Source organism: Zonotrichia albicollis, chromosome Z (assembly GCF_047830755.1).
Source record: "Zonotrichia albicollis isolate bZonAlb1 chromosome Z, bZonAlb1.hap1, whole genome shotgun sequence".
Lineage (NCBI taxonomy): Eukaryota > Metazoa > Chordata > Aves > Passeriformes > Passerellidae > Zonotrichia > Zonotrichia albicollis.
Genome location: NC_133860.1, coordinates 80427683 through 80453993, shown reverse-complemented (window position 1 = coordinate 80453993; position 26311 = coordinate 80427683).

Here is a 26311-nt window from a genome sequence, read left to right as displayed (position 1 = left end):
TCATTTCCTATCACATAACTTTCTCTAGAAAGGATTGTAATTTGGTATTGTCTTCCTGTGAGATCTGTCTGAATTTTCCCTCATCTGCCTCACGATCGTCATTGGGGGGACCACTGAAGAGAAGACTCCCCCTGTCTAGAATCTCTGGCTCTGAAGGAAAAAAGTCACACACCAAAGGCCCTGAGAGCTGAAAGCTCAGTGTTAAGTTATTGTTTTTACAGGTGTGTTTGCTGTATGCTAAGAGGGGGGCACCGTGCCCCGTTTGCAACAACAGCCTTGGGAGCTGTCCCACCTCTTGGCCTGGCTGGACTTCTCCTGAGTTTCAGGGGGTCTCCCACAGAAGACCCTCACTTGTTTTACAACCACCGTGACAGACAGACTGAGATGTAAGGAACCTCTCCATCAAGGACTGAGATGTGAAACTCCTAAAAGGCCCCACTGCTCCTTCCACGGACCGGGACTGAAACCCCCACCCCAGGCAGGTGTGTGGGGGAGGCAAGCTGACCAAAGCGAGATGTTTGCCTGCAGGTTGTGATCACTGAACCAAGAAAACAAAGGCTCTCATTTACTGCTCAGAACATAGACTACCTGTTACAGCTGTTCTCTATTGTATCTGTCTGTCCCGTCCCCCCCGCCCCAATTTTCAGTAATAAAAACCTCTGAGTTACCTAGAGCCTTTGAGATCTCCCCAGTGTAACAGGTGCACCCTCGACTGGACTGCACCAAAGGACTTCGTCTCTGCGTTGGTAGCTATATCCCCTCTCCCTCCCGCCCTCTCTCTCTCTCTCTCTCTATCTTTTTCTCTCCCTTAATCCCTCTTTCGCATTTTTGCTGTGGTTATTTCAATAAAACTGCGCTTGTTTTGATTATCACTGCAATCCCCCTTGTACCGTGTTGGTTTTTGCACTCTGAGATCACTCCTACAAACCATCAGGTTATCTGTTCACTAGGACAGATCCTGAAACAGGGTAAAAAAAACCCAGGAATCTTCCAGATAAATCTAAGTTTTAGAAACTTTCTTTTCAATCCTAATCTACAATCCTACTCTACTATCAAACTCTACAAAAGTACTCTTCAATTCTACTCTAAGATGATTATGGAGTAAATAATCCTGATGTGATTAGCACAGTGTTTACTTGACTTTCCTCCTCTTCTCTGAAATGGTGAGTGGCGCCAGGATGGATGCTGGCTTGGCTGATTCATATGGATGCTGCTCACTAAAAAAAACCCAACAAAAACCAATGAATCATGACTTTTCAAGCTCAGTACTTCACAGATTCAATCAGGATTCCTCTGGTTCTTAGGAAGACCCAGAAAGAGGAGCGATTGGACCATCTGCTCCCCAGTTGTTCCCAATGTACAGGACCTTGCCATTGCAGGCAAACCTGGCCCAGAGTCCCACTCATATTTTTATTCCAATGTCTTCATCTTGCTGGGGTTTTTGCCCTGCCAGTGCTCTAGAAATGGTGCTTTCTTTCCCTGGAGTTTCTGCCTTTCAGGAAACTCCAATGGCTCACATAGGTCCCTGCCTTTGCAAGACAGGCACTGTGCTGATTCCCACAGGGAGACAGAGCAGTGTCTACCTTTCCATGCCCTGCCCCTCGTGTGCTGGTTGGCACCTTCCTTCCCAGCAGCGCCAGCCCAGTGGCACCGGGTCCTGCAGTTCCCTCTCTGCCACACAACCTGGCAGTAACCCTGGCACAGTTCCCGTCTGCTTGAGCGTGCCAGGCAGCAGATGGGGCTGGGACAAGTCCCTCCCAGCTGTCCCTGTTTGCGTGGCAGAAACCTCTAAGGGTGGGCTGGGGGGCACAAACCAGGGCCCCTCAGAGGCTCACAGTGAGGCCCCCACAGCCCCTCCTGCCCACAGCCAAATCTCTGAGCCCTAGGCTGGGACTGGCTTCCTTGGGTTCCTGCAGCACCATTTCATGTCTCTGTACCCTGCATTGCTCTACTTCAATTCTTTTGCCATTAGTTAAAACTGAACACCCCACCAAATTAAAAAAGAGGGCGACAGAAACAGAAAACAGAGCATCTCTCCTCTCAGGAAATGTGGAGAGAGGTGGAGGTTTTGTGATAAACAGGCCCCAGGGAGACTTTATTGCCATTTTCCAAGACTTCTGAGTGGCTTTGAAGAAAGTGGGGGACATCTTTTTTAACAGGGCCAGTTACAATAGGATGTGGGTGAATATTTTTAAATAAAAAGGGGATCTAATCAGAGTAGGTCTAAGGAAGAACTTGTTTACTCGGAGCATGATGCCACCTCGGCACAGGTTGCCCCAAGAGCTTGTAGGTGCCCCATCCCTGCAACCATTCCAGGTCAGGTAGGAAAGGGCTCTGAGCAACCTGATGTCTTTAAAGATGTCCCTGCTCCTTGCAGGACACTTGCACCAGAGGACCTTTACAGGGCCCTGCCAGCCCAGCCCAGTCTAGGATTCCTCACCATTTGCATTTGAAGAGCACCAAGAGTGGAGGTGAGCAGGAAGGGGACTCATGTGATGCCTTGGACTTGAGTGGAGGAGGAGCCCATCCCTCAGACCTGTGTCACCTGCAGCCCCTTGACATTTTACCTGCTGGAGCTCCCTGGCAGACCAGCGCTGCTCCTCGTCTGTCTGCAGGCAGCAGCTCAGGAAGTCACGCAGGCAAGGCAAGAATTGGTTGGGCTGCCGCAGCCGTGGGGACCTTTTTATGACTATCATGAGTTTAGCCTGGGGAAAAAGGAGTCACCAGGCTCCACTTGCTGCTTTCCTCTCTGTAACTGCTCTCCCAGATCCCATTGGTTAAGCTCCACTCTGGAGTGGCAGTTTCTGCCCTGGCAGAGACCCAGAAATCATTTCCCTTTACCAACCAGAAACCCAAACCCCGATGCAGCCACAGCTTTTCCACTATCCTGCAGATCTTGCCTTGGCAGCTGATTTCATTGACTGAGCTAGTTAGTGGGAACTACATCAGCAAAAGCACATTTCCTTCCCTGAGGATTCATACTAGCTTGAGAGGCTTTCTGGAAGAGAGACTAGGCTATAGAAACTAATTTCAAGCGTTAGTACATGAAAGGCATATCTGCAGTGCTTGTTGGTCCTTTAAGTGCACCACTGCCCTAGAACAAAACTCATCAAGCTTTTTGCCTTGTTCTTGAAAACAATGGGAATTGGAAGGAAAGAAAGGAAATCCACAAATCCAAATTGGAAAGGAAAGGAAGGTATTCCTCAGGTAAGGAAACAAATATTTACAATCTCATCTTCAACACAGACACATTAAGATGCCTGCACAAATGGATTGGGATGAAATGCCTGCTTGGGCACACAGGAGCCACCTGCAGCTCTGTCTCTCAGCAGTCTGAAAATTTCTGCTTTCCCTATGTGTAAAAAAATAGTTCCCATGGTCAAATCAGAAGGAGAGTTTCCATCCCTATGGCCACCCTCTACTCACTTGGCTACTCAAGTCAATGCATTAATGGTAGGCCTGCCCCAGAATGTGCCAGGAAACAAATGGGAGGTTTTGGCAGGCTGTCCGCATCACCAGGCTCTGGCTTGGTGACACAGAGAATGTGCCTTTGGCTAGGAGAGAAACACGGTCACTGAGTGTTTCAGCCGCACTGCACAAGAACCAGAAGAGATCCTGTGGCCTTTACACACCCTCATGCTCAGGTTTCAGGCATGTTTCCCAGTGAGAAGGACCTGCACAGGAGGTTAAGTTCCTCTCTAAAGACCAATGCTTTAGCAATTATGTTGGGCTTGGGCTTCTTTTCTTCATTTTTGGAAATGTAACACCAGTTCTGAGAGGCTTGCATTGTGGTTTTAAGGGCATCTACACAGTCATACAAGTGGGAACAACTTGAAACTCAAAGCAAATATTGCCTGAGGAGAGCTGGGAGTGTTTGTCTGGGTGAGGCTTGAGCTGTCAGGCAATCCCCTTCCATGATATGCAGAAACATCCAGCTGCTCCCCAGAACTCAGTCCCTCTGGGCACACAGGCCTCTGGAAACACCTGACAATTCCAGCCTTTCACCTGCTCAAGAGCATCTAAGCTAAGCTGAGCTCCAGTTTCTTCAGCAAGGCCAAGGGATGCTCACTTCCATGCAGCTGACAGCATCCATGGAGCTCAGCAGGTCTTTCTGATACTCCTCAGGCCAAGGAATTACTGAGTAATTTGGCAAGACATCAGGGGAACAATATCCAATGTGGTTCATGCAGAACCAAGCTCTAACAGGCTGACAAGCCAGAGGGAGAGAGCTCATTCTGCTTTTGCAAGATGGAATTTAGAAACAGACTTGGAGCTACTCAAACCTCAGCTTGCAGAATCCATCTAAAATAGACAAAAATAACAATGGCAACAGGCCTTGGAGTCTCCATAAAAATGCCCATCAGGATAATAATAACTCCTCACTAGCGGCGGTGAAATAGCTGGTGGCCAAAGAGACTCTGTTCCTTTCCTCTTCAACACAAAGGAAAATTTCCAAGCCTAAAATGGCCAATCAACTCATCTTGATTAAAAGCAGCTATGACAATTCATTCAAGTATGCAGATGTGAGCAGAACACAGGGATCACAGGTCATGCCTGACGTTCCTTGTTCATTGGTGGAACCTGCAAACTCTGAATTTTATGCTATTTGCAAATGTGTCAATTATTGGTTTCATAGAGCTTTTTTGGACTAAGCGTGAGTTATAATTTGTTATGTTATAGATCCCCTCTCTTGGGCTTACAAAGGTGAAATTTTTGTTAAAAGGACAAAAGTAAAGTTTTTAAATTGATATATATGGGAGGATCTTTTGCCAAAAATTAGCTCACAAAAAGGATGGAGCAGAAGCAAATGACATGCTAATGTTGGTTGGTTTTAATTGCTTCTTGCAGTCCAGATTTAGCTGTGCAACAATGAAAAAAAAAATATTTGGTTACTTGAGCCCAGGCAGCAGGCTTGGATACCATATCTTTGTCTAATTTTGAAACAGAAAAGCCTTTCTCCACCTGTCTAGTCAGTGTAGGCAGTAAAGGATTTGCTCTTGGTCAAAAAGCAATTCAATAGTTAGCCGGGTGAGATTGACAGTGGGAGCAATCCTGTATTGGACTGGAACATTTGGGCCAAAGAACTGCCCAAAGTTGTATCTGAGCCCCAAGAATTAGAAATCCTTGGTCCTTTAACAATGGATTTCAGCCTTACATTTAGAGCTAATGATTGGTGAGAATGCGATCCTCCAAAGTACAATGTTACACCCCATTATAGTGCATATAGAAATTCAAGGTTTTGGTGTAATTATTCAGACAGTCCTTTCTGAGGCTGACCAATATCCGCGACAATTACCAAAAGGATGTTGGTTGACCTGTGTAGAAAGGCCTTGGCAGGGCATCCCAACACGCCTTGAAGGTGGCCCATGTAGAGTGCTACATGGAATGCTCACTGTGGTAGCACCTACTGCTAAAGCAGTCATTAAGAAACACAAGTGAACAAGATCTTCTCATCACTATGATGAAAATTGTAAGAGTGATTTTATGCCTTGGAATGCTTCCAAAAGGGTTTCAGCAGGTTTGTTTTTACCCCAACTGGCTTCAGCAATGGCATTGAAACAATTAGATCAGGTTGGATGTTGGCTAAGTAAACAAACTAATGACACATCCACTGCAATCAGTGATATGCTGACAGATGCTAACAGTGTTGGGCATGTTACCCTTCCAAACAGAGCAGCAATTGATTTTCTTTTACTGGCTCATGGACACAGTTGTGAGGAATTTGAAGGATTGTGCTCCATGTACCTGTCTGATCATTCTGAATCGACCCACAAAAGCAAACAAAGGCCTAAAGATTTGACAGCTCCCATTAAGGTAGACGGTGGGTCATGGTTAGATGATTTGTTCCAAGGATAGAGCTTTGCACCTTGGCTAAGGGAACTTTGTAGAACAGGTCTCCGTATGTTGGGTGTTTTGGCAGTGATACTGGTAGTAATACCTTGCAGATGTCAGTGTGTGCGACAAATGATGGACAAAACTATCAAAGAAGTTTTTATTACACAAGAGAGAGAGGTAGGAAATGGATTCACAGAGAATTCTCAAAACCTCACACAGATGGTGAATGAAAGTATAGACATGGAAGAAGGTTTTGAATTAGGACCTTGGATCAGGCAAGACTTTTTTGGAACAATGACTTGTAATTGCTGTCAGACATGACTTAGCCCTTTGAACAGACTGGACTTTCACAGCATTAAAATTGCTGTGTTGGAATATAGCAAGGCTTAATGCGAGCAAAAAGGATGCTTTAAGCAAGTAGTAAGCAGATATACTCTAGTAAACTGTGAAACGCAAGGTAGTTAATAAATGACACAGTTAAGAAGGCTTTTTTTGGTTGAATCAAGAGGGGGAATTGTGGGAATCCTTCAAATCAGAGGGTTTTGGGAAAGCTGCAAAAGGCAAGCATCAGAGACAAGCAGAACTCTGGTTAGAGCCATGAGATTTATCAGAAAAAAAGTTATATAAGTAGATAAATAGGGACAAATAGAACAATGTTAACAATGGTCTGTGTATTAATTCTTGTCTAGAATAACTCCCTAAGCTTCAGAAAAGTATATCTAGCAAGATGCTTCAGAAAAGTATATCTAGCAAGATATGATAAACTTCTAAGCTTAATAATGGAGCTCTGTGCATTGTGTTTTAAGGCTTACAAGCAAGTATTGTATTCAGAATAAGCAAGCTTTGGTCTAATAAAAGCTACATGTGCTTATAGTGGTTGGATAGAACTAATGTCATATGCTTCTGCTTTGTGTAAATGGTCAAAAAACTCACTTAAAGTAAGTTATAACATTTAGTTGTCTGCTTCCAGGGATGTGAGCTGCTGGCATCTTCCCATAGTCATACCCATGGAATGAGAGTGATGCTGGAAAACAAACAGCTCAAGGCGCGTTCCTCAGCAGTCCCGTCCCGTTCGTGATTTGTACGTAGAACTCCGGCCAGCAATAGTGTATAGAGGTTAAATTACATCTATGATAAATTAATAATAATTATTTCATACATGTTGGAATGTTTTGATTTCATATTGATTTATATATTTTCATATCATGTAGATTTGATAAATTCCTCAAACTTGGGAGAGTGAAGATGTAGAGGAGTCCAAAACCTTCTGCCCACACAGCAGTCAGCCCCCAGGCATGTGCATGCACACCCACCCACTGTGCTTGCTCTTCTCAGCATCTCGGGGCTGTTGTTTGCACAGAATTGGGATGAATTTAACTCAACAGAGCCATGAATGGGGTATGCAGCTTGTCACGAACACTCATGGCAAGGCACAACACAGAGCTCAAATCACAATACCACAGGCCCTTTCATTCCTGTTGAGCATTGAGGAACTTTTGAGACTCTGTCCGAAGTTTCTCTCACCTGCCTCACGATCATCATTGGGGACCACTGAAGAAATGACCCTTGTCTGAAGTTTCTGGCCCTGTTGGAGAAAGTTACACGCCAAGGAACCTGAGACCTGAGCACAGCTCCTGACGTTGCTAGGCTGTTGCTCACAGGTGTGTTTGCTCTATGCTACACTGAACCCAATGAAAGGAAGAAGTGGGCAACTCTCCTTTTTGCAACAATAGTCTTGGAAGTTGTCCTACCTCTCAGCCTGGCTGGACTTCTAGTGAGTTTTGGGTGTTCCCCCCCCAGAAGACCCCTCACTTGTCTTACAACCGCCATGACAGACAGAGTGAGATGTAAGAAGCCTCTCCATCAAAGACCGAGACATGAAATCCCTATGTGAAAAGCCCTCCCTCACACTCTTTCCAAGGACTGGGACTGAAACCTCTAACCTGGGGGAGGTGTGTGGGGAAGGCAAGCTAACCAAAGCAAGATGGATGTTGCAGGCGCCAGCAGTGGACCAAAAAGACAATGGCTCTCACCCACTGAAAACATGGAATTTGTGTACCCTTCTCTAAGTACCATTTTTCTCCCCAAAAATACAATAGACTACTATTGATTTGGCTTCAAGATTTACCCCTTCCTCACCCCAAAAAAAGGATGTAATAAGAGTTGGGATGAACTGCACCCCCGAGATCTCCCCAGATGTGACCTGGTGAACTCCATCAGCTGGACATCGAAGGACTTCACCATTTCTATGTTTGGTAGCTATATACCTTCCTTTCTCTTCCTCCTCCTTTTCCTTATTTTTCCCTTTTTTCTGCAATTCCACCCCAACACATTTTGCTGTGGTTATTTGATAAAGGTGCATTTGTTTTGGATTATCACTGCAAACCCCCTGTGCCGTGTCAGATTCTGTTGCACCCTGATATCAAATACACAATCCATCATGAAACCCATTCCCAAGGACAGCTTGTGACAGAACCCTTAAATACAAAAAAGACCCAGAAAAGAGGTGGGGAAAATTGGCATCATGGTACTGATGATATCCTCATGGAGGAAAACCTCTTAGATTTCTTAAGGTCATACATTTCCAAAAACTAGAGCAAAAAACCTACTGCTCAACACCAGTGGCCCAATTGTGAATGGTTTTCTTGACTTGACAAAGCTGGGTGTTAACAATGGACTCTGTCCTTGGTTCAAATCACCTGCCCTCACCTGCAGACAAAAGCACCACCACCAGCAGCAGAAGCTACTTCAGTCAATTTCACTCAAAAAGCTCTGTTAAATTTGGGAGAGGGAAGGAAAGCACATCAGACACTGTGGATTAATGACAAGACTCTGAGGAGCAGTTCCAAAGCAAAGGGCAGCAGCTTCTCTCTGGGCCACTCCTTGTGCTCCAAGGCAGCCGGGCTGCCCTGGCTGCCCAGGACCCTGCGCTCCGCGGGCTCTGCAGAGCTGCACAGCGGGGAGGCAGCTTCGGGCACCTCAGCCCTGGGCAGGAGTGGCTGCTTGCTCTGCAGGGCTGCCTGTGGGCAACAGCAGGGTGCTGGCCTTCTGCTCTTGGCCCTAGCCTGGCCTTGCAGGGCTAATCCTGTTCTCTGTCTCAAATGTGCTAAAGACAGACTTGTTTGTTTCCAGCTCTTCACAGCATTGATTTGCACCGCGAAATACCAAAGGACTAAGGCCTGAACAACAGACGCTGACTGAAGCCTCTACAACAGGACCTGAGCCAAAGCTGGTCTCTAGATGATCTTTCCAACCCAATGTTCTATGTATCTGCTCCTTAATCAAGTACTATTTTCAAAAGGATTATTTTATGCATTCACTGGTGAAACACATCTTCACCCTTCTGCATGAGGAAAACGGACAAGGCCACACCTGGCCTTGGTTCCTCCTTGAGCCCTGGACAGGCTCGAGGAGAAAACCAAGAGGAGAATGAAACCAGCTGTCCCCAGCAGAAGCTCTGGCACATTGCTCGTCCAGCACTGTCAGAGCCGGGCTACTGTCACAGCGCACTCGGGAGCCTCGTGGCCGGCAAAGGTGGAGGCACCGCAGCATTTCCCGGTTCCCGGCCGTGGCTCTGCAGGGCTTGGATGGGACAGCTTCCCCTAGCTGATGTGCAGCTCTGGATGAAGGGGAAAGCATTGGGGTACCTGGTGATGTATCTTCCTTAATAACCTGAGGCATCCTTTTGTAATAATGCTGAGGTGCATTGCTTAGCTTATCCTTTCCTGACTCTTACTTGCGCTTTTGCATTACAGTAAATTACACTGTTCCTTCAGCTGGTGTCTGTGTCTGCATCTCTGACCCTCCCCAACATCAAAACAAACACACAGCCAGTTTAGCACGAGACCTGCCTCTCTGCCAGCCCATCTCTTGGCAAACACCCCTGGCGGCCATCTCCACAAATGAAATTCCCACTTTGCAACTTCCTTTTCTGCAGGCAGGTGAGGAAAGGAGCCACTCCCAATTCTGGATACCTCCGAAAACCAGCTGCTTTCAGCAGTCACAAGCCTGAAATATCAACCTTGTCCCTTAACCTGCCCACAGGGAGCTCCCACTAAGAGGCCTTTTGCCCAATGATACCCACAGAAGAGCTTGAGAAGGGAGCAGTTTGAAACACAACTGCTTCAGAGTTTAAACCTGCCTTTATCAAATGAGCACACACCAACCTGTCCCAAAGGGAAAGCAGTCAGGAACGAGAAGCTCCTCTCCCACAACAGCAAACTCTGTGCTTCCTTCTGTTCCAGCTGGAGAGTGGAGGCCATGGGCTACACCTCACTTTGGGAAGGAGCCCTATGAATTGGCCTGGTCTGGGAGGGCAGCAAATGGAATTGCCCAAGAAATAGGAAAAGATTCTCTGAAAACAAAAGAAGATGATGCTTTGGCAGAAAAGCAAAAAAAAAAAAAACTGAAGCATTTCAAGTGCCCACACTGAAATTGTTGCCAATACGACAAACGCAAACTCTCTGTGCTGTGTCAGGAGGCTCAGGAATGAACCTGCAAGGCTTGGATAAACATCACTGGTGTCCTTCCCCCAGAGCACAAGCAGCTCCCCAACAAGACTTCAAGACTAAGGGACAAAGCTTCCCCCTTCAGCTCCCCACAGCAGCTCTAGGGAGTCTCTCTCCACTGCAAGAACTCCTTTGTCAGTCTACAGTGACAGGAGTTGGCTGCAAGAGGCATTTGCATTGGAGCTCTCCCCAGATGCAGGGAAGAAAAGGAAAAGGTGATTCCTGGGGAAAGAAAATAGCAACGCTGTTTGGGAAGACATCAGTGTGAGTTCGCTACAACTCTAGGCCAGAAATGCTTTGAAGAAAACAACATCCATCCATGGGGCAGCACTTTGGCTTTGATATCCATGCTGACAAAATTGCTGCCCCTTCCTGCTGCTGTAGCTGACTCCAAATCACAAGATAAATGTGGCAACTCTGCAAAAGACAGGTAGACATGGTGAGATAAAACCAGCAAGTCTGCTGAAAAGGAGTCCAAATTAATATTTTCTGAGTCCCACTTTTCATCCTTTCCGCAGCCATGCCAGAGCAATGTCCTTCCTCTCTGTCCCCGATGGTTACCCAGGCATGGGATGCAGCGTGGGGACAGAGCCTGTCACTGCTCCCAGTGCCCTGCCCTGCCCTGCCCTGCCTGCCTTGCCCTTCCCTGTCCTGCTGGAATCTGCTGTGCTGTGCCGTGCTGAGCCGAGCCCAGCCAGTGGTCATGCACTGGGAATTTTCGGGAATGACCCTCCCCTGTGCCGGCCACCAGTGTAATGAACATACCACTTTCTAACTTTGACTAGTTTGAGAGTCTTTGTCCGTGATTTTCAGTTTGAACAATTCAGGGAGCTTTTGTTTTCCCTGACAGAAGTACAGTTGCTGGCAAGGGAAGCACACCCAAAGACCAATAGTGACCCAGCCTTCCCTTTGCTTCCCTTTTCCTTCCCTCACTGCTACACAGCGCTCTCATACCACGACCTCAGTGCTGCCTCACCTGAGCATTTAGAGCTGCCTCCACGCCACTCCAGGCGAAGTGCAGGTGCTCAGGATTCTGAGGTTTTCCTAGCTTCTTGGGGGAAGGTGTTTGCTTCATCTGGGCTTCTTGGGGTTTTATCAGAGGAACCAGGAACAGGCAAATTTCATCTCCACTGTGAGCTCTTCATTCTGCTTGTTCCCATGGAGCTTAAATGCCAACCTGAGCTCATCGTTCCTCTGGTACCCAGAGACCATCACAACCCTTCCATGGCCTGTCCAGAGAGGAGCAGCTGCACATCTTCAGAGCAGCACTTGCCAGCCCGTAGCCCATCAGGGAGGGAAAGAGCTTCTACCCTTGCTTTCAAAGCAGCTCCTGGTTAATGACCCTTTCAAGTGTTTTCCTGCAGTGCTCTATCATGGGTAGATCTCAAGTGAGAAGCAGGTAGAAAGTGTCAAGTTACCTAGGAAGGGGGACCTTGAAAACAGAAAGATTCTCTGCCTCATTTTGCTGTCCTCACTGCAGATTTGGAGGGTGTTTTGGGCATTTTGCAGACAGACTCTCTGTAGGGGTACAAGGGCAAGGTGAAAGATACTGTCTAACAAGTGGTCAGTGTTAGGTGCACTCTCCTCTTTCTTTGAATGAAGCCAAACTGGGACTCTGATAGCACATTGCCGATGTTTAAGACTGCCTGCCCTGCAAATCAAGCCGTGCCATTGAAATGAGCTCTGTGTCCCCCAAAAACAGCTGAAGCTGAAGAAATGGCCTCACCCACAAGACTGTTTATAGAAGAAACTCACAGTACAAGTTTAGCATGCATGTCTACAGATCTGGGCTCTTGCTGGGTGAATCCATTTTCTGTGGGCTTTTGTGATGAGAAACCAAATGTAGCCAAATCCCAAAGCTGCTGGGAACATGCACAAAGCTGTGATTTTAAGGAGTTTGTGTGTGTGTGTCTCTCTGTGTGTGTCTATATCAGATTTCCAGTCCATGCTTTAATCTATGTACATGTCAATTTGGATAAATATTTTGAAGAGGAAGAACTCACTTCTTCAATTGCCTGGGAAGTCTGAATACATTTCTGGAACAGAGGTTGCTGTGTGCTTCCTGTGATGTTTGATCCAAGGCAGCACTAGAGCTCTGCATCCCTGTCATGGTTTAGGCCTGGCACAAAGCCAGTGCCCCCATGAGAATACCCTCTCCCTGGTTTCTGCTGTGAGGTGTGACCAGGAATAAGCAAAGCAGGCTCTGGCTTAGAAATAAAGAAAACTTTATTAACTGAACTACAAGAAAAGAAGAGGAAAAAAACTATAAGGAAAAAAAAAATGAAAACCTTACAAAAGCACCTTCCTCCTCCCCCCCACCAAATTTCCCAATGCAATACATTCTCACAAATCACCAACTCTCAGTCCAGCACCACTGTTTAGAATACTCAATCTTCAGTTCATGAAGAGGAGAGGAGTCCTTCTTGCACCATAGGCTTCCCCTGGAAACACGTGTGCTTCCATGTCCCTCAGCACCACCCGGAAAGTCCTTTGCCATCGTGACATCTTCCCTTCCATGCCCAGTGCTCTCACCCCTGTGCGTGGACCAGAGCTGCTTCTAGGGTTGTCTTTCAATGATGCCTTGTCTCACTCCAAAAAGGGCACAGTCTCTCCTTCGGGACATCTGTCCCCCCCCAAATCTTTCAGCTCCTGGGGCCGAGGGGTACCCACACTGAACCTTCCTGATTCTGAGGCACTGCCTCCCCCTAAATGCAGTCTCTGTGTCACAGGAAAAAAAACTGGTTAAGTCTATGGCCACACAAGAAAAGTCCAGCCAAAAGGCCACTCCGTCATCTCTTCCCCCACTCAGCCAGTCTTCTCCACTTCCCTCGGGCCTATCCCTTGTTATCTCATCTCTTATCTCTCTTCTCCTTCAGCTCCAGGAGGATCAGCATTTTGCAAGGCCACAATCATGCAGGAAAATGGTTAAAATTTTTAGTCTCTGCCTGTCCTAGAGCTCCAGAACTCCCACGCTGCCCTGCCTGGCACCTTCTTGCCGCACCGCCTCCCCCTTCTCCTCCTGGGCCAGCGCCGCTATTGAATTCAGACGCTGTGTCTCTCTCTCTCTGTCTCTCTCTCTCTCTCTCTCTCTCACTCTCTCTGTTTCTTCCTCTTCTCCCTGGGAAGGGGGGACAGGGGGGGCTGCCTGATGTCTCTTGGTCTCTTCCATCCTTCCATCCTTGGGCTGGGCCTACCTCATGGCCACGTGGCTTTTCCCCTCCCCCCGCCCAGCCACCCAGAGGCTCCTGGGGCGCATAGCTCTGGGTTTAACCCCTGTGTTTTTTCTCAGAGGTGGTCCTATAATCTGAGCATCCATTGGCCTGAAGGTAGTGACCATAGCATCCCAGAAATCCCATTTCCGGTCCAACCACCACAATCCCAAAGACACATTGTGGAGCCTGACCAATGTGTTTGGATTGTTGCAGCCAGGCCAGACAGTGCAGCCCCCAGCAATCCAGCTGCCAGTGCATGGACACCCACAGCTGGCTGTGGAATACTCCTGGGAAAGAGGAAATGCCACTGCCGGATCTGGACATGGTGCTTGAGACACTGGAGGAGATGTTTCTCACTTTGCTTGGGCAACTGCATTGGGCAGGGAAGAAAGAGGCTGGACTGAGAACTTGTAAATGTTGTTGCATGGCTGAGAAGGCAAAGCTTCTTGAGTTCAGCTGTGAAAGGACAAGGAAGGCTTTGCCTGTAAAGCATGACTTCCTAAAGAAGAGGGAATGAAAATGTCATCCATGAGTAAGATGAAAAGGTGTGAGCCTGTGTTGGCCAAGTTTGGGTGCTCCTTTTCCTGGGAAGAACCCCTGATGCAGGAGCATTTGTGGTGAGGAAGCGGAAGCTTTGTAGGTTCTAAGAGGCTTTGTTTGATGGGAAAGAAGAGAAGAGTGTTTGGAGAAGTGGCACTGAAGGCCCAGTGTCCTGGGCAGGGAGGGGCATGGCAGAGGTGCCTCTGTTGCAGCAGCAGATGTGGGCTGTGCCTCTTTTGGGTGGGAAGACCAAGGCAAAGCAAGGGCTGGGCTGTAGCTGCTGCTGCTGTGTGAGCCCTGCCGTGCGTGCGGGAGCTCCCAGAGCCGTGGCTGGGGCTGGGCTGCAGCTGCAGCTTTCTTGTCCTCTCAGTAAGCTGCTGCCTGCAGTCCAGTTTCCATCGGGGAAATCCTCAGCTGGGCAAACTGGCCAGTCTTGCTGTCCATGTTGCAGAGCTCTTTCCCCTTGCTCTTGGGCATCTCTGTGGGAAGAGATGTGTGTTCCCATGCTGTCCCTGCCAAGCTGCAGCCTGGATGAGACTGCTGTGCTCAGGGCTGTGGATGAAGGAGCACATCCCTGTGCCAGGAGCTGGCAGGACTCCTCCTTAGCAGCCGTTCCATGTGTTCAGTGTCACCCCCATGTTCAACACTGTCTATTGGAATATGAATCCCAATATAACCAGTTAGATGGTGCCTGGGCCAGTCCTGACCCTCGCTGCTGGGCCAAAGGCAGCACTGTGGTGTTTCACCCCAGAGATACCTTGGCTGCTGGAGAGTGCTGCGGGGCACAGACGCAAGTCCAGGCTTGTCAGGACTCCGTTTACCTCAGGAGAGAGAGCTTCTGGCGATGGTGAAGAGAAGGAAGGAGTGGATTCTGCTGGAGGGTTATATCCGGATGTTTATTCCACAGGTACAGAGGTCTGAGCCGGGGCAATTCCTCCAACAGAATTGAGGCCGCATGGTCTCATTAACCTTTAAACTCAGGGCAGGGGAAGGGGAGGGGACAGGTGAGCCACCAACCAGGTGAAGGGGCAGGGTCTCAAGGGACTAGGGACACCTATACGGGCCAATGTCTCCCAGGCCTGAGGGACCAATCACACGACGCCTTGCTGGTATGTTAGCCTGATTGACAGGGCACACTCAGCGAGGGGGAAGGGATAGGCACACCTGGGAAGGGACCGGAAGTTTAAAACAGGGCATTGCAACACACCGCAACAACTGTCAGCTCTGACAGCTTTGATAGCTCTTGGACTGTGTTTGAAAAGTCAAATTTTTCTGACTGTTGAAGGGCTTTGGGTCCCAGAGTTGTTGTTAGGAAGAAGGGATGAAGTGTGAGAGCCGTGGAGTAGTTGGACCAGGTGTTTTGTGTAAGTGGTGAGAAGGGTTTCTTCCTTTCTGTTTCTCTTTCAAGGGGAATATTAATGCTACCCCTGAGTCTTCAGGAGGGGAGCCTGTGGACAGAGCTGCAGCAGAGGGAGCTTTGCCTGGCACCGAGAGCCGCGGGAACAATTCCCAGGAGCCCGAGGAGCTTGGTAAGGACAGAGCCCCCACTGGTTTAGAGAGGGGTGAGATGGCTGCTCTGAGCCTGCCTCTGGCAGTGAGGGAAATGAGAAGGGTTTGAGTTCCTGTCTGCAGGCTTGGTGCTTCCTGGTGCCTTGAGTTCAAAACCTGCACGGGCACAACCTGCCTGAGCCCGGCCCTCCACGCTTCTGCAGAGGCTCTGACACTGAGTCCTGTGCTGCGGCAAGAGAGCAGGGAATAAACCTGACCTTGTGGCAGTTGTGTCACCAAGCCAGGTGTCCCAGTTTTGTGCTGATGTCCGTGGATATGTTTGCTGCAGGATGTCAGTGCTCTGGAGGCAACCCTGAGTGACTCTTGAAGCAAGAGAGGAAAAGCCTAGAAAAGAGGTCAGTGTAGAAGTCCGAGCTTTTTGTCTCCAAGCATCAATGTAGTACCACCAGTCTGCTGATAGCTGTAGTGAGATACTGTCCTGGGGTGACGTTATGATGCTTGTATATCCCCATTCATCTGTTCTGTGCCTTTAAGACCGCCTCTGAAGAGTGAAAGTTTTGTTTGGCTTTCTCTTATCAGGGACACAGAGGAAAGTGGTACATAGGGCTGTTTTTTCACTTCCAGCTTCAGCTTGCTGCTTTTGCTTGCTCTCTTCTTCTGCTCTTGCTTCTGCTCTGCTTTCTGCCTCTGCTTATTAGCTAGTTCTAGCTAAACAGTCCACATTCCTTCCTGGACTGTTTCTCCTCTCCTGTTCCTGTGACCATCTCGAATCTGATCCGGACTGGGACCCGGGAACACCGAAGGTTCGGCTGCAGCGGCTGCCCCAGTGCCAGAGGGACTGAGAACAGAGCAACCACCCCCCAAAAGAGACTTTCTGATTTTGCCATCTTTCTCAGAGTGGTGTCATCGGGTATTGTTCATTTTGTGTGCTGGGGGGTGCGGGGCCAGTCAAATAAACAGGTTCTTTCCACCTCTCTCTGAGGAATTTTTTCCCGAACCGGTTGGGGGAAGGGGCCGTGTGGATTTCGCTTTCTGGAGGGGCCCTCCTTTGCAGATTCTTTAACAAATTTGCCCTAAACCAGGACAAATCTTTGGCGTCCAAACGTGAGGCGAGAGAGAGAGTGGAAAAACCCTGTTTTGACTGCATTTTGGCTGCTATTACTCTGTGTTTGTTTAAATCAGCTAATAGCCATGCTTTTTGGATTCATAATGTCTACTGGGGTGAAGGTTTGCATGCATTTCTGGTCCCTTGGGTTTTTTGAGATTTTAATACCTCTCTGGTCCCTAGGTTTATTTTCTTATCCAGAAATAGCTTTAGTATTGCCCCTAATACGTAGTTTTTACATCAGAGGGGCTGTGACCAGAATAGCTATCCTGCTGGGTTTGGCGGCAATAATGTGCAAGAAGTTTATAAACATGCTGGGGTCTGCTCCCGGTATGACTGGTACATGGCTATGGTTATGCATCCAGTTTGTTGCAGGAGGAGCAGGAGGGAATGAGGTTTTTCAGCCTCTGCTTTCCTCCTTCTCCTATGAATCCGTTGCATCACTAGTGAAGGATGTTCAGTTTCCCCTGAATGTTAAACAAACCATCTTTCTGGTATTCAATCTGGTAACCTTCCTCTATACAGCCTGCTGCTTCTCTAGAATGAGGGCTGAGATTTCTAGACGGGCTGATGAGACCCCTGACTCAGGAGTAGACCCTGGTTGTGGAAAATCCTAAGTGGTGTGGGAAATGGGAGGATATGGGCCAAATCCTGAAGGAATTCTCTGACCCTATAGTCTGGGATTTTCCCCATGAACAAATTCACAACCCAGCTGAGGTGGGGAAGTATCTGAAAGAGAAGTATCAGGATGAGCCTAAGGAGAGGAAGGTCATTGCAGTGAGCTGGGCCCTGGCATATGCTTATCGCACACTGCTAGATAGTGTCGGGCAGCAGACAGAGGCAGGGGGGCAGGGAGATAAATCAGCAACTGTCCCGGTGACTCAGGCTGCAGCCAACAGCCCAGGCTCAAAGCCAGCAGCCAAAGCAGACAGTGAGCCTAAGCCAGCAGCTAAGCCCATGGCTGTTGCTACCAGCACTAGAAGTGGGAAATGCACAGACAAGACCAATCGACCAGTGGATGATGATGATGAAGGAGAAGGAACCTCAGTGCCTCCTGACGTAAAGTCAGGAGTCAAAGCAGCAGGTGCAAGATCAGATGCCAATATTGAGTCCTTCTCCCTGAAGGACCTTCGTGGCCTACGGAAGGATTACACTCGAAGGTCTGATGAATCCATAATTAGTTGGCTGGTCCATCTCTGGGATGCTGCAGGTGAGGCTACAATTTTGAATGGCACTGAAGCCAGGCATTTGGGATCCCTGTCACAGGATCCTGTCATAGACCAAGGAATGATGAGGGGGGCTAACTCTCACAGCCTCTGGGAACGGGTCCTAAGAAGTGTAGCAGAAAGATACCTGTGTGCAGACGATCTCTATATGCAGCAGACTCAGTGGAAAACAATAGAGCAAGGGATCCAACTCCTGAGAGAAATGGCCGTGGCCGAGATTATCTTCTCAGATGATGTAACAACTAGGAACCCAGACTTAGTACCATGCACGTCTGTGATGTGGCGAAAACTCGTTCGACTTGGGCCACATGAATATGCTTCTGCCTTAGCCATCATGAAGAGGGATGAGAGGGGTGAGACTGTGCTTGACATGGCAAGGAAGCTCCGAGCATATGCAGATGCTGTACATGGCCCGACACATGCCAGAATCGCAGTGGTAGAAACTCTGCAGAACTTAGAGGATAAGATAGAGGAGAATCATAAGAAGCTTAGAGAGGAGATTAAAGAAGACCTTCTCCAAATTTCAGCAGTACAGATCAGAGGTTCTGGTATCCAAGGCAGATGTTTCCCAGATGGTGAGAGAAGATACACCCCACGAGCAGAGCTGTGGTTTTACCTGCATGATTGTGGGGAAAACATGAGAAGGTGGGATAGGAAACCTACCGCTGTTCTGGCACGACGGGTGCGTGAACTGAAGGAAGCCACCAGGAGGAAAGCAGCTCCAGTTGCCCGTAGCCGAACGGCCAGGTATGATGATGATGACATGTCTGATCCCCTCGAAGGAACATCCAAAACATACACCCAGGGAAAGAATGATAACCAGGCTTAGAGGGGCCCTGTCTCTAGCCAGGTAGAGGCCAGGGAAAATCGTGTCTTCTGGTCTGTGTGGATTCGTTGGCCTGGCACATCGGAACCACAAGAGTATAAAGCTTGGGTTGATACTGGTGCGCAGTGCACATTAATCCCATTGAGACATGTGGGGACAGAGTCTGTTTCTATTGCTGTGTGACAGGGGGATCCCAGGATTTCACTTTGGTGGAAGGTGATGTGAGCCTTACGGGAAATGAGTGGAAGAAGCATGCTATTGTGACTGGCCCAGAGGCCCCATGTATTTTGGGCATAGACTACCTTTGAAGTGGGTACTTCAAAGACTCAAAAGGACTCAGATGGGCATTTGGAATAGCTGCTGTAGAGACAGAGGGCATCCAGCAATTGAACACCTTGCCTGGGTTGTCTGAGAATCCATCTGCAGTAGGATCCCCTGCGTTCGCCTTATGGGTTACTTTATACAGAGTTAAACATTCCCTTTCTCCACAGTCCCAGCAGTCTTGTCTGTCCCCCACGAGGAACAGCCCAGAGCGGAGGTGCCTCCAGGAAAGGAATGTCCTGGCAGCGCTCCGAGACGTCCACAGCACGGATGCTCTCGCTGGAGCAGAGAAGCGTTCCTGCCGTGGTCACCAAATGAGATGTGGAATAGAACTCACCACAGCTGAAGTTAGAAGGTGGTGTGTTTATTACAGTGCCAGGCACAGGAGGAGTTGTCTCCTAAAGACATGTGCGAAGAATCACTGGCTCTCTACTCATCTAAAATGTCTTACATATTCATATAATTCCCAAAAAACCTAACACATATTCATTAGGTTACACTGCCTACCTCACTTTGTATTAAAATATATTACAATTGAGTCCAAAGTTCCTTTGCTTTCTTCAGTCTTTCACTTCAAATGGGTTGGTGGGTTTTAAAGTGGGGAATGGTGTCTTTCTGATGAAGGCTAAGATGTCTTCCTCAATTTGACCTCTTTACTTATGACCTGTTGGCAGGCTTTTGCACTTCTTGCCTATAGCTGAAGTTTCGGGACCCAGGTGCAGGCTCTGGTCCTCTTCTTTGTCACAAAGAAATCCGCATCCAATCCTTCTTTAAACATAGTAAAGACAAGCAAGTGATATATTACCATAGCCTTAACTACCTTACCTGCAAAACATTAACTATCCCTTATTATTTCTACACTTCTTGCTATACTCTTTCCCCCTAACTAAATCTTGCTAAAATTTTAACTCTTCCAGTTCTTTTAAATCCTTGATTCATTGGCCTCATCTCACTTGCCAGCCATGTGTGAGCCAATGCTGTAACTGGGAAATTCCACTCCTGAGGAGGAGATACAAGGCCTGGTTCTAAGCTGGAAGGGTGAAAAGGATGAGATGCACACCATTTTCATCCAGGGGATGTCCTGGAAGTGCACTGCCTACCTTCCCCTTTTGCCGAGCACCACACTCCACCTCCTTCTCCCACTCAGCAGGTTTTTGGGAATCCAGGGTTTGGTATGTACTATTTGCTACTGCAACTGATAGAATTAAGCTGCTTTGCAAGCCCTGTTTTGTCCTGGGTTATTTTGTGCATGGGTCTCCTCCTGAACCTGTGACAATGACCACCAGGAACATACAGGACACCTATACTCATGTCAATAAATTCTGAGAAGTGATATAGGTATCAAAAAGTCATTACTTATCAAGCAGTAAATCAAATAATTTGGGGTAATGTTTAGCCTGTGAGTTTCTGCAAAGTATTGAATATGTCTTAGATCCATGAAGACAAACTTGTCGGGGCACCAGGGTAGTTATAGATCCAATGGTGTCAGGAACCCACGTCTTAAGAGAGGAACCCACTTGCCGCGGCAAAAAGTCCAGATATGGACCACACTGGACAAATTCAGACCAGCCTTTTTTATTAGTAGTACATCAGCCTTAGAACATTGTTAGATGTTAACAGCATGCTGGCCTAATGGAAAATGCCCCCGAAGGTGGGGTAAAACGGAATGACATAAAATCATCTCAGTTTAGATTTCAGCCAATCACACAAAAACAAGACATATTGACAAGCTTTCCATCCAACCTTATAAAACATACGTAATGGTAGTTAAAACAAAGACTGTTTCATAAGAAACAAAGAACAGAGCTCTATTCACAGTAACCTTCTAAAAATATACATTAAATAAACTTGTTGCCATCCTAAAGCCAAACCTTAAAGTCCTATTGTTATTTGTCACGTCTACTGCTTGGGAAACTTTTCTGCTTGCTTGGGAAACTTTTCTGCTGTAACAGAACTTCGGGCCACATCCTGAGGCCTAAATACTCTTTTTTAACCATTTCCTAAAAACCCTCTGACTTTATGGATTCCCACAAAACTAGTAAGTGAGATTGCTGGGTGTGCATGTATCAGGGAAGTGGTTCCCCACACACCCAGTGCTGAGATCAAGTATTGTCTCTTTTCTAACTCTGAGCTGGCAGCAGGGATCAGGCCCTGCTTGGTAACATTCATTTTGAAGACTTCTGTTGAGCAGGTAAGAATGGCCCAAATGAAAACTTTTCCAGCTGTTTCCCTTTGGTTTACCTGTTTGAGGGTTAAAATTCTGTGCTGCAGGTGTGCTGGGTGTGTGCAGAGCAGAGCAGCCCCAGAAAGCCCTTGGCTTGCCCACCAGTTGCCATGCCTTGTTCCAGGTGTGCCCAGCTCTGGCAGGAGAAAGAGCCCGCAGCGCAGTGGGCACCGTGCCCTGCCCAGCCGGGGCTCTCTGGCACAGAGCAGCAGCAGCGCCAGCCCCGTTCAACCCGCTCCTGCCTGGGCTTCCCCTGGCACACAGAAGCCTCTGGAAATCGGCACCGCCAGCGGCGTTCCCAGCTTGGAGCAGCTGCTGCTGGCGGGCAGATGCTGCCAGTTCGACTGCTTCCAAAGGGGAAGAAAGGCAGAGATGTACATGCACCAGAGCCTTGGGCATGTCCAAGAAAGGTGCGAATATGTGGGGAGATTTGTTAGAAAGCATTTCAGCTGGTATGCCAGCAGTGGTTTCTCTCCTGGTTCTATGTGTTCTAGACAAGTAATGCCATGGTTGGCTCTGTCAATTAAGAAGCAGATGTTATGTGGATGATCAAATGTGTAGTGATGATATGGTAATTTACCCTCCCACAGTCCTCTTTCTCCTCCCCTTTGTAATCGCCTTGGTAGTCAGGGCATTTGGGGAGGGCTGGCTTGTGACCAGCAGGCAGGGTGAAACAACAGCTGACCTCCAGTCAAGATGCATGAAAGTAATTTCCACCAATGGACAGCAGAGAAAGAGCTGACTGACAAATCTTCTGGAGGAGCTAAGGGTACAAAAGGCAGAGCATCCTTTTTGTAGATAAGCACATGGTTGCTAGTTATGGAGACTCCCAATGCTGTAAAGCTTTCTTATTTAGTTCTTTGTTAAGCTTTGATAAACCTTTAAATTTTGAAAGTGAGAGTCATTTCTCACATGTGCAATGCTTGGGGCCATTTTCTTGGTCTGGATCCTTTGCTTGTGTCCCATCTGTGTACTCAGTTGGGGTACAGGCTGTAGGTGCTTGGGGCACTCCTGGAGTTCCTCTTGGATCCCCTGAGCAATAGGGTTTGGCTCCTGAGGGGAATTTGTGCTGCTTTGTGACAGAGAACTTTGCAGACTATTTTGTGTTTGCTGTAGGCAAGGTTGGGTATTGCTTGGCATAAACTCACAGACCAACACAGAGCTGTTCCTTTGTGATGTCAGGGCATGGTTGCCACATTGTCGTAGTGACATCAGAAGGTTGCCTTGGTGCATGGAAGGCCTGAGTGTCAGAGCAGCCCTAGCGCTTGCTCTGATCAGGAGAATCCTCCTGGTTGCCGCCTATGTCAATAGGCAGCTGCCCACTGACAAGAGCCTTGTCTTTCCAGTGTTGTGCGAGTGGCAAACTCGCACAACACTGGAACAATGTTTCACCATCTGGCCACGGCAGCTTTTGCTGCCTATGGCGTGTCCTTTTCAATCTATTACATGACGCACTTCACCCGTAAGTAGAGGTTTCCCTTTGCTTAGGTTAGGGTGTAACCTAACCTGGCTTTTGTATGTCCTTTTGCTCTTTCATAGTGACTAAGTTTCTGATTTTGAAACAGAAAGAGCATTAGGATGCCACTGCTTTGGTAAAGCTCCTGTCATGACATTCAGCTCAAAAGGGGGTGTCTGTAGCCACAGGGGCAGCATTTGCAAGGGAACCTGCAGGGGTTCTGTTCCCTCCACGGGAGAGTCTGTGGCAGCAGAGTCTGTCATTTCCTCAGTTTGCTGGGACAAGCAAGACACCTTTGAAAATGTAGACTGGCAGACCTTCAGGGAATTCCTTTTAAAGTCTCTGCAGTTATTCTCAGAATTCAAAGACAGCTTATTTATTTTTAAGTTTTTAGAAGTTTTTGTTTTTGTTTTTGTTTTTAATTGAGTGCTAAAATAGTAATTCTTTTTGCAAGGAAGTGTAAACTCTAAAGCAGTGAGTGTCTGCTCTTGAAGCCTAGGGGTGCTGCTGTGCACTTCCACAGTAGAACTGCCACAGCTCAGGGGGAAAGCTTTTCTGGGCAGCTGTTTCCTGCAAGTTAATGAGAATTAGTGCATGGAAGTGATTGGGAATAAAAAAAAGTACCTGAAGGAGAGGATTTCAGAAGCTGTTTTGTGTGTTTGGTAGAACAGGAGCATTGAGTGTTAGAGAACAATTTGCATATTATTGATCATATTTGTATTCATTTACTGGCTAAACAGGCTGCAGTGTAGGCACAAGCAAGAATATTTTCTGGATCTCTTGCTGGCTATGTGAGTGAAATGTGTCTCCTGGAAGGATGTTGTAAAAGGGGAAATCATATCTCTTTGGGTTGACTTGTTCTGTGAGATTGACCAGCCCAGGCAGTTTTCTCACAGCATGTGGTTCATTTTCCTTTTGCACTACAGGTCACCTGAAGCGTGTATTCAGCAGTGCTGAAGATCCTGAGGTGAGTGAGAAAAGAACATTTCCTGTCCCCGGTGTTTGAGAATTGTAGAGGAAGATGTGAGCTTGGCCCGTAGCACTAGAATATAGAGGGCGAGCAAGGAAGGCTGAAAGAAAATCCATTTTTGTGCCAGAACCAAAAAAAAAGAAAGGCACAGATAGGTATTTTTAAATTTCCATCTCAGAGTTTTGAAAAGCTGAAAACCTAGTTTTGCAAAGAGAACGATGCTTATTAACAGCAGATAAGAAAAATCTAACAAAGGGCACATTCTGTACAGGTAAAAAGGATCATTTTAATGTGGAATGAGCGACTTAAAATACCATTCCTATCGAACTTTCTGATACCTACTTGGACCATGAGGTGCTGGAAAAGGAACGCCATCTTGCAAAGGTGCCTGCTATATCTGGAGTGAAATGGGCACCTTTGTGGCTGGGGAGCTGTATGGGCCAAAAGGAGCCAGGGGTGCTGGCGGCCTTGGCAGCTGAAGATGAGGCAGCGTGTGGCCAGGGGGCCAAGAAGGCCAAGGGCATGGTGGCTGTGCCAGCAGCAGTGGGGCAGCAGGAGCAGGGCAGTGAGCGTGGCCCTGTGCTGGGCAGCGCTGCGGCCACAGCTGGAGTGCTGTGTGCACTCGTGGGCCCTGGGGAGCAGAAAGTCATGGAGGGGCTGCAGCGTGTGCACAGAAGGACAGGGGAGCTGGGCAAGGGGCTGCAGCACAATGCCAGGGAGGAGGTGCTGAGGGAGCTTTAACCTGGACAGTGGGAGGCTCTTGAGGCATCTTCAGACAGACTTTCATCAATCCCTGCATGACAGTGCTCAGTACAAGGGCTGTTTCTCCACAAAACATACCCTCACTGCATCCAAAGCCTTTACACAGTGGAGTGGCTGACACTTCCATCTTGTGGCTTGTTGGCTTGTTGTTTTGTTAGGAAGAGACGGCCTGTTCATTTTTCTCTTTTTCCAGCAAGCAAAGATGCTTCTGCACAACGCTTCCTGCCATTTTGCAGCTCTGGATGGGTTTATGATCCAGTTTGAGTTTTCTACATCTCTAGCAGCAGTAGCCATGGCATTGCTATCACTTTCCTACTTTTCCATTTCTGTGCTTTCAAGCACTAAAAGCTCTGTTTTGCCAAAAACAACCTTGCTTACTGATAGCAGCCACGGAGGAAAATCAACTTCATATCCATCTAGAGTGCTGTTGAATTGGCCCATTTTAATTTGGTGGCTTTCACTTAGAACCCCTCTGTCACTATGAAATATTTTGATTATTCCTTTGAAGATGTGGTGGTAGATGGGAAAAGAAATGAGGTTCTACATGATAGCTAACAGCCTGTCCCTCTTATCCTCTCTTCTCACAGACAACAGAACCAAGAGCCGTCTCTCCCCTGGCTCCTGCTGCTCCTGGAGAAGAATCCAGAGAGGAGCGAACTGAGGTGGATGAGCGCCAGCCTCCATCAGTGCTCAAACAAGAGCTTGGATATTCTGAAGTTGTAAGTGCCCCTTGTGTGTGGTGCTGTCTTTAGTGCAAGGCAGAGCTGCAAGTTTTGGAGCAGCCAGCACTTTGCTGGTGCAGGCTGAGGATGCTGGGTGCTAGAGTCCTGCCAGGAGCTTGGGATTTCCTCCAGCCAGCGAGCACAGAACTTGGCCCTTGAGCTGTCATGTTGGGGCAGCAAAGGCCTGGTGCCTCTGGGAGAGCATCTGGCTGCTTGGCTCAGGGAACCTCTGTCTCTTGGCTTCTGCAGTGCTAAGGCCAAGGGCAAAAGCGGTAATGCTGGAGGTGCCAGGCCTTGTTTTGTTGGTTTTCCCTTTTTGCAAAGGTGTGTTTGGCTTGGGAATGCGGTCTGCATTTTCCTTGAGCGCTTCTTCACTTGTACAATCTCTTTTGCACCAGCTGTCTTTTGGCTTTTGATAAGCTGCAAGGGGAGGATTGTGTGGTCCATGCAGCTGTGGGGTCCATTCCTGACCGTGTGGCCAAAGAAATAAAGTGCGGAGCTGCAAAGCCTCGTTGTGAGGCAAAAAGCAGAAGCGGCCAGTTTCTGTTGATGCATATTTTGGTGCAGTCTGCAGCTTAGGCAAGTGGCTTGGAGCCCAAAGTGGGGGTGAAGCTGCAAGTGCTTGACTGCTGTGTTGTGTTGCTTGGAAGAGGAAGGCCATCTTGCAATGGTGCCTGCTGTATCTGGAGTGAAATGGGCACCTTTGTGGCTGGGGAGCTGCGTGGGCCAAAAGGAGCCAGGGGTGCTGGCGGCGTTGAGCAGCTGAAGATGAGGCAGCGTGTGGCCAGGGGGCCAAGAAGGCCAAGGGCATGGTGGCTGTGCCAGCAGCAGTGGGGCAGCAGGAGCAGGGCAGTGAGCGTGGCCCTGTGCTGGGCAGCGCTGCGGCCACAGCTGGAGTGCTGTGTGCACTCGTGGGCCCTGGGGAGCAGAAAGTCATGGAGGGGCTGCAGCGTGTGCACAGAAGGACAGGGGAGCTGGGCAAGGGGCTGCAGAACATGGCCAGGGAGGAGGTGCCGAGGGAGCTTTAGCCTGGACAGTGGGAGGCTCTTGAGGCATCTTCAGACAGACTTTCATCAATCCCTGCATGACAGTGCT